The sequence below is a fragment of the Eptatretus burgeri genome, chromosome 9, assembly GCF_056783735.1.
Source record: "Eptatretus burgeri isolate ZD-2024b chromosome 9, Ebu_testis_v1, whole genome shotgun sequence".
NCBI classification, from domain to species: Eukaryota; Metazoa; Chordata; class Myxini; order Myxiniformes; family Myxinidae; genus Eptatretus; species Eptatretus burgeri.
Window position 1 is genome coordinate 87,465,657 of NC_140969.1, and position 13,876 is coordinate 87,479,532.

Consider the following 13,876-nt stretch of genomic DNA (forward strand, 5'->3'; position numbering starts at 1 on the left):
CCCGTAGTTGGTTTAAAAATGTGTCCGTAGTTGGTTTAAAAATGTGCCCATAATTGGTTTAAAAATGTGCCCATAATTGGTTTAAAAATGTGCCCGTAGTTGGTTTAAAAATGTGCCCGTAGTTGGTTTAAAAATGTGCCCGTAGTTGGTTTAAAAATGTGCCCGTAGTTGGTTTAAAAATGTGCCCATAGTTGGTTTTAAAATGTGCCCATAGTTGGTTTTAAAAATGTGCCCATAGTTGGTTTTAAAATGTGCCCATAGTTGGTTTAAAAATGTGTCCATAGTTGTTTTAAAATGTGCCCATAGTTGTTTTAAAAATGTGCCCATAGTTGGTTTGAAAATGTGCCCATAGTTGGTTTGAAAATGTGCCCATAGTTGGTTTGAAAATGTGCCCATAGTTAGTTTAAAAATGTGCCCATAATTGGTTTTAAAATGTGCCCATAGTTGGTTTAAAAATGTGCCCGTAGTTGGTTTAAAAATGTGCCCGTAGTTGGTTTAAAAATGTGCCCATAGTTGGTTTAAAAATGTGCCCATAGTTGGTTTAAAAATGTGCCCATAATTGGTTTAAAAATGTGCCCATAGTTGGTTTAAAAATGTGCCTGTAGTTGGTTTAAAAATGTGCCCGTAGTTGGTTTAAAAATGTGCCCATAATTGGTTTAAAAATGTGCCCATAGTTGGTTTAAAAATGTGCCCGTAGTTGGTTTAAAAATGTGCCCGTAGTTGGTTTTAAAATGTGCCCATAGTTGGTTTAAAAATGTGCCCGTAGTTGGTTTAAAAATGTGCCCGTAGTTGGTTTAAAAATGTGCCCATAGTTGGTTTAAAAATGTGCCCATAATTGGTTTAAAAATGTGCCCATAGTTGGTTTAAAAATGTGCCCATAGTTGGTTTAAAAATGTGCCCGTAGTTGGTTTAAAAATGTGCCCGTAGTTGGTTTAAAAATGTGCCCATAGTTGGTTTTAAAATGTGCTCATAGTTGGTTTTAAAAATGTGCCCATAGTTGGTTTTAAAATGTGCCCATAGTTGGTTTAAAAATGTGTCCATAGTTGGTTTAAAAATGTGCCCATAGTTGTTTTAAAAATGTGCCCATAGTTGGTTTTAAAATGTGCCCATAGTTGGTTTTAAAATGTGCCCATAGTTGGTTTTAAAATGTGCCCATAGTTGGTTTTAAAATGTGCCCATAGTTGGTTTAAAAATGTGCCCATAATTGGTTTTAAAATGTGCCCATAGTTGGTTTAAAAATGTGCCCGTAGTTGGTTTAAAAATGTGCCCGTAGTTGGTTTAAAAATGTGCCCGTAGTTGGTTTAAAAATGTGCCCATAGTTGGTTTAAAAATGTGCCCATAGTTGGTTTAAAAATGTGCCCATAGTTGGTTTAAAAATGTGCCCATAGTTGGTTTAAAAATGTGCCCATAGTTGGTTTAAAAATGTGCCCATAGTTGGTTTAAAAATGTGCCCATAGTTGGTTTAAAAATGTGCCCATAGTTGGTTTAAAAATGTGCTCATAGTTGGTTTAAAAATGTGCCCATAGTTGGTTTAAAAATGTGCTCATAATTGGTATTTTTGGTATTGGACCTTTGAACCCAAACCCGGGTTGGGGGGGGGGTGAGCAGGGCCAAAAATGAAACTGCTCTCACATCTTCTTGCCACGTGGTGATCAAAACTACCAAGTTTGGTGAATTTCTGCACAACCGTTTGAGATAGTGTGACAGATGGACAACCAGACAGATAGGAGCCAATTACAATATTCCCGCATTTTTTTTTTTTAAGCATGGGGATAAAAACAAGACCCTAATTTTTGAAACATCAAAACTATACACGAGGGTAATTGAAAATCTCAAGACGAGTCATAAATGAAAATACAGGATTATGATTGAATTTGTGAGGATTCAAAATCAGCTCTTTGCAAATATGTAAACCCTTCAGTACTTTGAGTTCTCAATATATGGATATTCCAGGTGGTGTTTGAATGTTTCCTTCGGTGCATTCTTCACTCGGTATCAGATAAAATATTAACATGAGGTGGTACTTTCAACTTGGGTAAACAAGAAAGTCTCTGCTGGTGCAGCAAGTTGGAGGATAAGGGCACCACAGTGAATGATAATGCCTCCATGACTTCCAGACCAATCTATGATGTGAGGATGTGTTGTCACCATTCAAGCATTCAGCAATCTAAATGAACTAAGAAAACTGACAATTTTGAATGCTCAAATTGTTCTGCGGCGATCTTTACAAACCAGGATGTCAGTTTGTTTTTCTTTAATGCCCCAGGAAAAAAAAGCATGCAAGACAACTAGAGGAGGTTCGTCAATGGATGAAATCAACAGGATGTTGATCGAGGTATTCCAACCACCGTGGGAAGCAAGCTGACGTTTTGGGCGTGAACCTGTCTCTTGCTCCGACAAAGGGTTAACACAAGAAGCTTCTGCTTTCCCTTGCTTCCCATGGTAGTCAGCATACCTCAACCAACGCCCTGTCGATCCCGTGCATTGATCTACCTGTCCACTTTCATTCTATGCAGAGTAGGTTCCTCTGCTTGACTCTTCAGTCTGCAATATTTTACACGACAAAAAAAAAACATACACCTACAAACCAGGATGTCTATCTTTTTGCTTTTTTATCCATTTACTTCGCAATAGCAGATTTAAAGTGTAATGGACAACTTCAGGGCAACTCTTTCTTCAATTTACATATGGAATCCACAATTGGATAGAAGATTAGCCTTTATATAAACAAACACACTACTCGCATGCTTTGTTGTTTTTTTTTTTTAGACACTGCTCCCGTGAAAGTGTACAATTTCCATTCCAAATGCAAATGACTGGTATTTTCAGCAGAGAAATTGAAGAAAGGCAACAATTGCACCCATCCTGCTGGCAGGCTCTGCAGTCAAGATGATTGAGCATCAATCGAAAGCTCAATTCTATTGCCCCTTATTTACGTGGCATACAAAGCAAAAACGGACATTTCATTCCACATATTTATTTCATAAACGGCAAAAGACCAGACAATGAACGTTTACAATTTGTTTGTTTTTTTAAGAGTGTGCAATCAAAAGTGCAACACAAAAATAGAAAAACGTTTTATATTGGTCTTGTGTACTTTGTAACAACAAACTACTCGCTAATGACAAAATATCTCTGTGTTCGCTCAAGACAAAAAAAATGGAAAAGCTTGCTACGAGTTTGAGCTGCACGTTCTGCAGGTAGAGAAGGAATTACCTGGTATCAAATCAACCTATGACACGTGACTTTCAAAATGACGTATTCTGACCCAAAATGATTGGTGTGCATGCGCAAAAACCCCAGGAAACGACTGTGTTCAGAGCGAAATAAAATATAATGTGTGGGTGAGGTGAGGACTCTTACATGAAATGGCTCAAGAAGCTTCTAAAATAAGTTGAAAATACTTGAAAAAGTCGGTCCCTGAGAGAAAGGGATGTGCCTCTGCACGATTAAAGACTTGGATGAGATGAGGACTCTTACATGAAATGGCTCAAGAAGCTTCTAAAATAAGTTGAAAATACTTGAAAAAGTCAGTACCTGAGAGAAAGGAATGTGCCTCTACACGATTAAAGACTTGGAGAACTGTCTCGTCAAATGGGCAAATACTTGTATTGCAAACTCTCGACCACGTGGGCCGGTGCAAAGCCCGAGCAGACGGGTGTGTGTTATATAAACCCCTGACGGATCCTTACCAGTGAATGGACTGTTTATCTGGATTAGGTGCTTCTAAACACCGATGGCAAGGACACATCTGGGGCTCGTGAATGTTTCAAATGATAATATTTACTATTAATTATAATGGGAGGTGGAAGCTACGGGCTGCTATAAATATAGTGTGGTTCTGGGGCCACAACATAATCAAACGGAAGATGAAGAATGAACCCGAAGAAGTAAACAGTAAAGAAGGAGTCATCAGGAGGAACCTGGATAGGATTCGGGTTTCAGCCGCTACTCCACAACCCTCAAACCCATCCAATGCAGCCAAACAGCTATTGCTAAAAGTTGAATGTGTGTGTGTTTGTGTTTGTGTTTGTGTTTGTGTGTGTGTGTGTGTGTGTGTGTGTGTGTGTGTGTGTGTGTGTGTGTGTGTGTGTGTGTGTGTGTGTGTGTGTGTACGTGTGTGTACGCACGCGCGGGAGAGATATCCATGGCCTATGCTAGCTTGTACTAACAGGAAATGGTACGAACCCGATACTTCTCATCCACAGATATTTATTGCATTTCCTATATTTCCCTGAATCTGATTTGCATTCAGGAACAGAACAATTATGGTTAACCATTTTGAAATTGCCACACCTTCGTCTAAATGTTGAAAATTACGTTCAAAAGACCATTTGAATCAAAGATTTCATGTCAGCAATGGCAGGTTAAAAGTGTCCAGTGAGCAGAACCAAATCAGTGTAAACACACACAGCGCATGCGCAAAAGGCCTCATTTAGCATTCATACGTCATTATGAAAGTCATGTATTTCTGGATTCAAGTGGGAAAATTCTGCCCTCAGGACAGTAGTGCTTGCCAACAACAATTTTGAATTTCTTGAAGTGCTCTCAAGGCATCATATCAATGCAAAAAGTGATGCACACCACATGGCACATGACAAATCCAATACAGATTTGGGATAAATACATCAAAAAAAAGAGGTAGATGATTAAGAAAGTGTAATTTGACATGAATGCATGAAAGGATATGCCTCCACCCACATGAGATGTCAACCTACTGTTATGTTTGATCTCAATTAAAGGTCACATGAAAAAGTAAAGGTCCAGAGAGAGACACAGAGAGAGACAGAGAGAAGTTGAAGAGGGACAATATCAGATACTCAAAACTTGAGTCATGGTCTGCAAAATGATTTTCAAAGGGCAAATGACCTTTGATCTGTTTACTCCAAAATTGAATCATTGTATTACAGTCCATAGTATGGTTGAAATCTCTTGAGTGGCTCAGAAGTCATTGCAGTAACACAGATTTTCAGTTAAAGAGCACTTGACCATTGGCCTTTGACCTTTTTCTTAAACCCAAAGTTTAATCAGTTCATCATTGTATTAGTCCACACCTGTAACAAATTTGGTCAAAATTCCTTCAGCGATTCACAATTTATCACGGTAACTAAAATATGCAACTTTCAGCTAAAGGTCACATGACCTTTGACTATCAATGCAAAATCTAATGAGTTCATCTTTGCATCATAATACATATTTGTACCAAGTTTGGTAAAGATTGGAAACAAAAATCTGCTCCTTTCAGTGAAAAGTCACATGACCTTTGACTCCAAATTCGTATCGATTTGTCTTTGCATCATAGTACATACCTGTACCAAGTTTGGTCAAAATCCCTTTTCAAAAATAAATAAATGTGTTGACCCCTGTGACCCAGTCCTCACCCCCTGGGGTCTGAATTGTTGGGGAGGGACATCATTTCCAAAAAGATTACTACATATTTCATGTGTCCCCCAATGGTGATTGCATACACAAAATTGCATTAAAATGTTTTAAAATGTGCCTGTAATTGCATTTTTTGGTATTCGACCTTTTGACAATTTGAACCCAAAATCTAATCAGTTAATCTTTGCATCATAGTACACCTTTGTACCAAGTTTGGTGAAAAAAAAATCCCTTCAGTGCTTCACAAGTTATCGCGGTAACAAAACTTGATCACGGATGGACGCACGGACGGACAACCCAAAATCACAATGCCTCTGGTGCCGGAGGCATAAAAAGAATAAAAATAATTCATCATGACCATTAATTCACTTTAATAGACGTATAAACGATCTCAATCAAAATACAAAAAGTCATGCTTTAAATACAATTCAGTTACAAAAAGAAGACATTTATTTCCACGATTATTATAAAGTACAAAAAAAAGGCTTTGTCAAACTTTCCCACAAAACAAGTCCAAATAAAGACTAACAGCAATCAAAATCAAAAGCACGTTTTTGAAAACTTTTAGACTGTGATAATACGTACACACACACTATGTATATATATATATATATATATATATATATATATATATATATATATATATATATATATATATATATATATATATATATACACATACATACAGTTAAGCCCAAAATTATTCATACCCTTACCAAATTTGGAGTATTTTGAATCGTGTTATTTGAGGGATGAGTTTCTTCTGGCTTAAGTTATATAAGAATGTGGCAAACAGCTGAAAGAATCACTGCAAGAGACATTTCAAGAAATACATTGTTTCAGGGGTATTTTATTGATAGATTTACAAAAAAAAGTAATGTCCAGAATTATTCATACCCTTGCTTAGAACAGTTCAAAGTCACATTCAGTAATCAATGGAAAAGCCTCTGTTTGTGATGACAGCCTCCAAACGGGTTTTATACTTGCTCACAAGGTTTTTGCATGTCTCTACAGGGATTTTGGCCCACTCCTCCTTCGCAAAGGTCTCCAGGTCTTTGAGGTTGGAAGGCTTTCTTGCCATCACTCCGGTCTTGAGATCCCTCCACAGATTCTCGATTGGGTTGAGGTCCGGACTTTGGCTTGGCCACTCTAGAACGTCTACATCATTATTCCGGAACCATTTCTTGACTGACTTGGCGGTGTGTTTTGGATCGTTGTCCTGCTGATACGTCCAATGCTCCCCGAGGTGAAGTTTCTCTGCGGAATGTTTGACGTTTTCCTCAAGGATCTTGATGTATTGCTCCTTTTTCATGATGCCATCCACTTTGAGGAGATTGCCGGGCCCACTGGCTGAGAAACATCCCCAAAGCATTATGCTCCCGCCTCCATGCTTGATGGTCGGGACTGTGTTCTTAGGGTTGTATGCTTCACCTTTCCTTCGCCAAACAAAAGCAACATCTCTGTGCCCGAAAAGCTCCATTTTCGTCTCATCCGACCACAGAACTGAGGACCAAAAGCTTGGATCTTTGTCCAGGTGAGCTTTTGCAAAGGCTAGATGAGCTTTTCTGTGCCTGGGATGGATGAGTGGAGTCTTTCTTGGTGGGCGTCCATGGAGACCCTCCTTGTGCAACATCCGCTGGAGTGTCTGCCTTGATGTCTTGGTCCCAGACTCGCCAAGGTTGTTCAGGAGAGCCTTAATAGTGATCCGTGGATTGTTGTTGGCCTCTCGCCATACTTTTCTTGCCAGACGAGTCGACACCTTTGGCTTCCGACCACGTCCTTCAATGTTTTTTTACAGTGTGGAACTCCTTGTACTTCCCAATGATGCTTTGTATGGTGGCAACTGGCATTCGGAACTGCTTCGAAATAGCTTTGTAGCCTTTCCCCTCCTTGTGAGCATTCACAATGCACAACCGAAGGTCCTCACCGACTTCTTTCTTCTTCGCCATGCTGACAATGACCTGAGTATGATTGCATCAGCCCCCTTTAATTTATAGTCTAAAAGCAGAGTGTTGTTCTATAACATTCCTCACTGTACATTCAATAGACCACATTTGTAATGCATTCAGATTGTATGCACACATATTGGAATAATTGCATTACATTATAAAGAATCTTAGGAATCTCAAAAGCATGTGCATTATCACAAACATTGGCCTCAATTCTGAGACTTGGTATGGGGTATGAAAAATTTGGACAGGCATAAAAACAGAAATCTTAACATTTCTTTTGTTATGCTAATAATGTTGAGCCAAAATATATGTGGATTTGTACATGCCAACGAAATGTCCTTGGGTGAAGTGAAAGTTCCACCACTCCAGCTTGGAGTAGGTATGAGATAAATGCAAAACTCTCAGATTTTTCATAGGGTATGAATAATTTTGGCCTTAACTGTACATATATATATATATATATATATATATATATATATATATATATATATATATATATATATATATATATATATATATATATATATATATATATATATACATACATACTACACATGAACACACAGTGCCCCGATATAAAGTGTACACCCCCTTTTCAAAAATTTTCACCTTTTGTTGCCTTATAGCCTGGAAATAGATTACATTAAATCAGACTTTTATATCTATATTTACACACTGTAACCCACAACTTCCACGTGAAAAACAAATTTTACAAATTTCAGAAAATTAATGAAGAATACAAAACTAGAATATCTTGATTGGATAAGGGGTCATTCCGTGCCAACTCACCAGGTCACCTCCTCAGATTTTGCTGGAAAAAAAATCTTAAATGTAGATCTATATGGCTCTACCCACCATGCAAAAGATTAGCTTTTAATTCCTCATAGTTAAAAAAATATCTATCTCTAGAGACCTTTGAAATTTTGCCCAAAAAATGCCAAATGTGAAAAACATTTTTTTTCAACTTCAGGGGCTTATAATTTTATAATGGACTCCTCTAGAAAGTTACTATTGCAAATATTTACTAATTGGCATCCAAATTTTTCAATTATGGCATCAGATAGCCTCTGGGATGCATATTTCTCACTCAATTGGAAACTAAAAATTGCTTTTGGGCCAAAACGAGCTAAAATAAGGTGAAACTATAGTAGCCCTCCTGAAAATATGGAACTTAGAATTTTTTTCCTCATAACACAGTGATTATAGGGTCATTATCTATTCATAGATACATTTTTGTTGGGATAATACAGTTAGGTGATGAATTATAAAAGTTTTACCATAAGCCCTTGCCTCCGAGGGCTCTAAAATGGACCAATTTTGTCCCCTGGTTTGACCATGTGGCTCGGGGTTTAGGATCTTAATTTTTTTTTCTAAAGATTGCCTCATATAAGATATGTCTACTGACCGAATAATTTTATCTAATGCCCATGGCTTCATATTAAAATAAATTTTTATTTACATGCACGTTTTTTTATAATTATTCACTTTTTTCATATTCATGAGCTTATAAATCTGAAACTGAACACTCGAGCAAAGTGATACTGCAGATATTTATAAACTGGCATATGAAATTTAAGGATCTGTTATCAGAATGCCTGATAAATGCAAATGTTTCTATCTGTAGGAAGTTGAAAATGCCACTTTGACCAAAAATGGTGAATATGCAGGGGGCATTAACTGAGGTTATATCACAACTTAGATTATTGTTCCCATAAATTAATAATTATAAGTACATTTTTTATTCAAAAATAAATTCTTGTAATGATAATCTAAACATATGCTTGGGTTTTAATTTAAAAAACATGTCCTACAGTTCTCTATTTGAAGTCATTAGTTATGACATACACCACTCCATGGAGTCATGTGATGGGATTGGAGGAACTGTGAAGCACCTTGTTGCAAGGGCAAGTTTGCAGGCCACTCTACAGAATCAGATTCTGACAGCTGAAGAGATGTTCCAGTGGGCAGAGAAGAATATAGGAGGGATCAAATTCTTCTTTGTGACATCACAAGAAATCCAACAAAATGCAATGAAGTATGACCTTGAGAAGCGCATCAGAGCAGCAACAACCATTGCTGGTACACCGTCACACCATGGTTTCCTGCCAATCTCCTCAACACGTCTGGAGATGAGAAGGGTTTCTTCTGATGCTGTATCATCAACAGTATGCACAGGACCGGAAACCACAAAAGCTCATCTGTCCCAGTTATTAGTCCCAACCCTAACTGAACTGGATGTATACCAGGCTGGGAAATATATTGCTTGCGTTTATGACAGAAAATGGTACATTGGGAATATTGTCACAATAAATGATGATGAAAATGATGTGTTTGTGAACTTCATGAAGCAAGGAAGGGGTAACACATTCTCATGGCCTCCAGAAAAAAGAAAGATCAATGCTGGGTGCCATTACTCGATATTCTTTGTGTGGTTGAGGGCCCTGACATAAAATCTGGTGGACATCAGTACCAACTGTCACAGCATGACTTTAAGCATGTTCAAGACCTGTTTTCTAAGATGTAAAATTCTGTGCCTCTGAGTGCTAGATAATCATGATAATGATTGTCATAAAAGATTAAAGGTCATAAAAGAGTTTTCTATGGTATAAAAATTACTAATATTCATTGTCTCTGTATATCTGTAAATAAAAAAGCTGCTACTCACCTAATCAAATTTGTTCTAATGTATAATTTGCAATCACTTACGAAAGTAATCATTAGCATGTATTTATGAATAAATAACATCCTTATCACTAATTTCTAATAAGAAGCATAATTTAGCCTCATGCGCACCCCTGCAAGTTCACCTTGTTTTGTACCAAGTGGGCCAAATGCCATATTTGGCTTCCTAAAACTAGGAGCATGTGCTTTCTAGAGACATGCTGATGCCACAATCTGAAATTTTGTAAACCAGTTTATAAAATTCTGCAGTAACTCTTTCCTGGATAGTTCCATTTAAGATTTATAACCTTCTGAATATGAAAAAAGTGAATTATTATAAAAAAAACGTGCATGTAAATAAAAATTTATTTTACTATGAAGCCATGGGCGTTAGATAAAATTATTCGGTCAGTAGACACATCTTGTATGAAGCAATCTTTAGAAAAAAAATTTAACATCCTAAACCCCTAGCCACATGGTCAAACCAGGGGACAAAATTGATCCCTTTTAGAGCCCTCGGAGGCAAGGGCTTATGTTAAAACTTTTATAATTCATCACCTAACTGTATTATCCCAGCAAAAATGTATCTATGGATAGATAATGACCCTATAATCACTGTGTTATGAGGAAAACATTCTAAGTTGTTCTATATTTTCAGGAGGGTTCCTATAGTTTCACCTTATTTTAGCTCTTTTTGGCCAAAAAGCCATTTTTAGCTTCCTATAGAGTGATAAATATGCATCCCAGAAGCTGATGCCATAATTGAAACATTTGGATGCCAATTAGTAAATATTTGCAATATTAGATTTCTAGACGAGTCCATTATAAAATTATAAGCCACTGAAGTTGGAAAAAAATGCGTTTTTCACATTTGGCATTTTTAGGGCCAAATTTCAAAGGTCTCTTGCGATAGATATTTTTTAAACTATGAGGAATTGAAAGCTAATCTTTTGCATGGTGGGTAGAGCCATATAGATCTACATTTAAGAATTTTTCCAGCAAAATCTGAGGAGGTAACCTGGGGACCCTTTGGTGAGTTGGCACGGAATGACCCTCAGTGTCTACCCTCCTCATAATAGCAATTGTAAATTAGCCCAGGTGTAACCAATCACCTTCAAAATCACAAGGTTAATTGTCTCCACTCGTGTTCAATTGTTGTGATTCTGATTATTTCAGAATAAAATCGTCTGTTCCTATAGGTTTCCAATGATGGGTGGTGCACTTCACAGCAAAGACTTAACCATGAGTACCAAGAAGCTTTCAAAAGACATCTGGGATAATATTGTGGAACTTCACAGATCAGGGGATGGGTATAAAAATATTTCAAAGGCTATGAATATCCCTTGGAGCACAGTCAAGACAATTATTAAGAAGTGGAAGGTGTATGGTACCACCAAGACACTGGGTAGATTAGGCCGTCCTTCCAAACTGGATGACCAAGTAAGGAGAAGACTGATCAGAGAAGCCACCAAGAGGCCAATGGCAACTTTGAAAGAGCTACAGGCCTTTATGGCAAAGACTGGTCATTGTGTGAATGTGACAACAATATCCCAAGCACACCACAAGTCTGGCCTGTATGGTAGGGTGGCAAGAAGGAAGACATTACTGAAAAAAGCCCACCTTGAGTCCCGTTTGAGGGATGCAAAAAAAACACTCCGGAGATTCTGAAGATATGTGGCAAAAAGTTTTGTAGTCTGACGAAACCAAGATGGAACTTCTTGGCTGAAATTCAAAATATTACGTTTGGTGCAAACCCAACACAGCACATCACCCAAAGAACCCCATCCCTACTGTGAAGCATAGTGGTGGAAGCATCATGTTATGGGGATATTTCACATCAGCAGGGACGAGGGCACTTGTCAGGATAGAAGGGAAAATGGATGAAGAAAAATACAGAGGAATCCAAGAAGAAAACCTGCTGCCCTCTGCAAGAAAGCTGAAATTGCTTTGGAAGTTCACCTTTCAGCACGACAATGCCCCGAAGCACACAGCAAAAGCTGCAATGGAAGGGCTAAGGAACAAAAAGATGAATGTCCTTGAGTGGCCCAATCAGAGCTCTGACCTCATTCCAATCGAAAATCTGTGGCATGACTTGAAGATTGCTGTCCATCAACACTCCCCACACAACTTGACTGAGCTTGAACAGTTTTGTGCAGAACAATGGGCAAATATTGCCCAATCAAGGTGTGCAAAGTTGGTAGCGACCTACCCCAACATACTCACAGCTGTAATTGCTGTCAATGGTGCTTCTACCAAGTATTAACTCAAGGGGGGGGGGGGGGTGGACATTTATCCAACTAAGATATTCTAGTTTTGTATTTTTTATTAATTTTCTGAAATTTGTTTTTCACATGGAAGTTGTGGATTACAATGTGTAAATAAAGGTGAAATGTTTGATTTAATGCAATTTAATTCCAGGCTACAAGGCAACAAAAGGTGAAAATTTTGAAATGAGGCCGTGTGGACTTTCTATAAGCACTGTACATACATTCAAGGTGTGATCAAAAAGTTTGGTGAATGTTAGAATAAAATCATTTTATTTTATTAAACAATGCCCTTCGAAGTACTCCCCTCCTGCACAGACACACTTGCTCCACCGTTCCTGCCACTGTTGGAAACATTTCTGGAAGTCCTCTTTGTTAATTGCCTTCAGAAGGTCTGTCATGTTGAATTTGATGTCTTCGTTTGTGTCAAATCGCTTCCCTTTAATCGCTTGTTTCAATTTGGGGAACAGGAAGAAATCACACGGTGCCAAGTCAGGCGAATATAATGGATGCGGGAATACATGAATGTTTTTTGCCACCAAAAATTGTTGGATAGACAGCGGCGTGTGGCAGGGCACATTGTCCTGATGGAGGAGCCACCCGCTCTTCCACTTTTCTGGTCTTTTCCTGGCATTTCGTGTGTTTCTGTAGTCTTGCCAAGTTTAAAACAAAATTTAATGTTTGCACGTTGCTCAAACCTCGACATTTTCTACAAAAGCACCTAACGCCACAAACACGAAGTCACACAAGGGAATGCCATGGCGCACTGGCACAGAGTAAAATGGTGAGGGTTAACAAAATAAGCCGTGCCCACTGACCTCAACAATGCTCATGGATTCATTAGTAACAGCACTTTTCACCAAACTTTTTTTTTCACACACACACACACACACACACACACACACACACACACACACACACACACACACACACACACACACACACACACACACACACACACACACACACACACACACACACACACACACACACACACACACACTTCAGTAATTATATATAATCAGAAAGAAAGCACAATGAGCATTAAAAGGAGAATCCTCTTCTGGGCCTGACGTTTTGGGAGCAACTTCTGACATCAACAGCAGTAATGAAGAAACGGTTTACAGTAAATTATGTTGTAATTTGAATTTTGGTGTTGAAGAAGGGCTGAGGGAAGGGAATCAAAACTTGGTTCGATGTGCTGGAATCCGGATCGGGCTGTGTCCACCCATGTCTTGGGGTGATTGTTGGCTTTTGGTGTTTGCATTGGTGTCTGCATTGGGCTTGGTCAACCGGCTTGAGGTCAACATGCCTGTTTATCGACCGGTCAACCGATCACCATGCCTCAATAACCTCACGGCTTACCTTGGAGCAGGCCGTCCCCATGACTGTGGCTAGTCCCGACGCGATGGTGTGGTGCAGGGTGCAGTTGTGTGTGGCGATTGCGGAGGATTGGTCTTTTCTGGCTTCCGCACTTTGGGGTTCGGCCAGTCTGTGAACAACCCAATAGAGGATTCTTCTTTTAATGCCAAGCGTGCCTTCTTTCTCATTTTATAGATATATCAATTGACAAGGCACTGAAACAATGGAACAGTACAATTAAAGCGGCAAGTGGGC

The 13,876-nt window shown here is 38.5% G+C and overlaps 1 protein-coding gene across 5 annotated transcripts in view; it reads right to left on the reverse strand.

Annotated features, from left to right (window-relative positions):
- Positions 1–4,047: 4,047 nt before the first annotated feature.
- LOC147020549 (proto-oncogene c-Rel-like) overlaps positions 4,048–13,876 on the reverse strand; it is a 56,271-nt gene continuing 46,442 nt past the window's right edge. For 4 of the 5 annotated variants that reach the window (XM_085895982.1, XM_085895984.1, XM_085895983.1 and 1 more), the window contains one exon: positions 4,848–13,751. The gene's annotated coding sequence lies outside the window, so the exon portion shown is untranslated. Of the gene's footprint in view, positions 13,752–13,876 lie in introns of all 5 variants that reach the window. The other variant, XM_085895981.1, reaches the window with a different exon arrangement.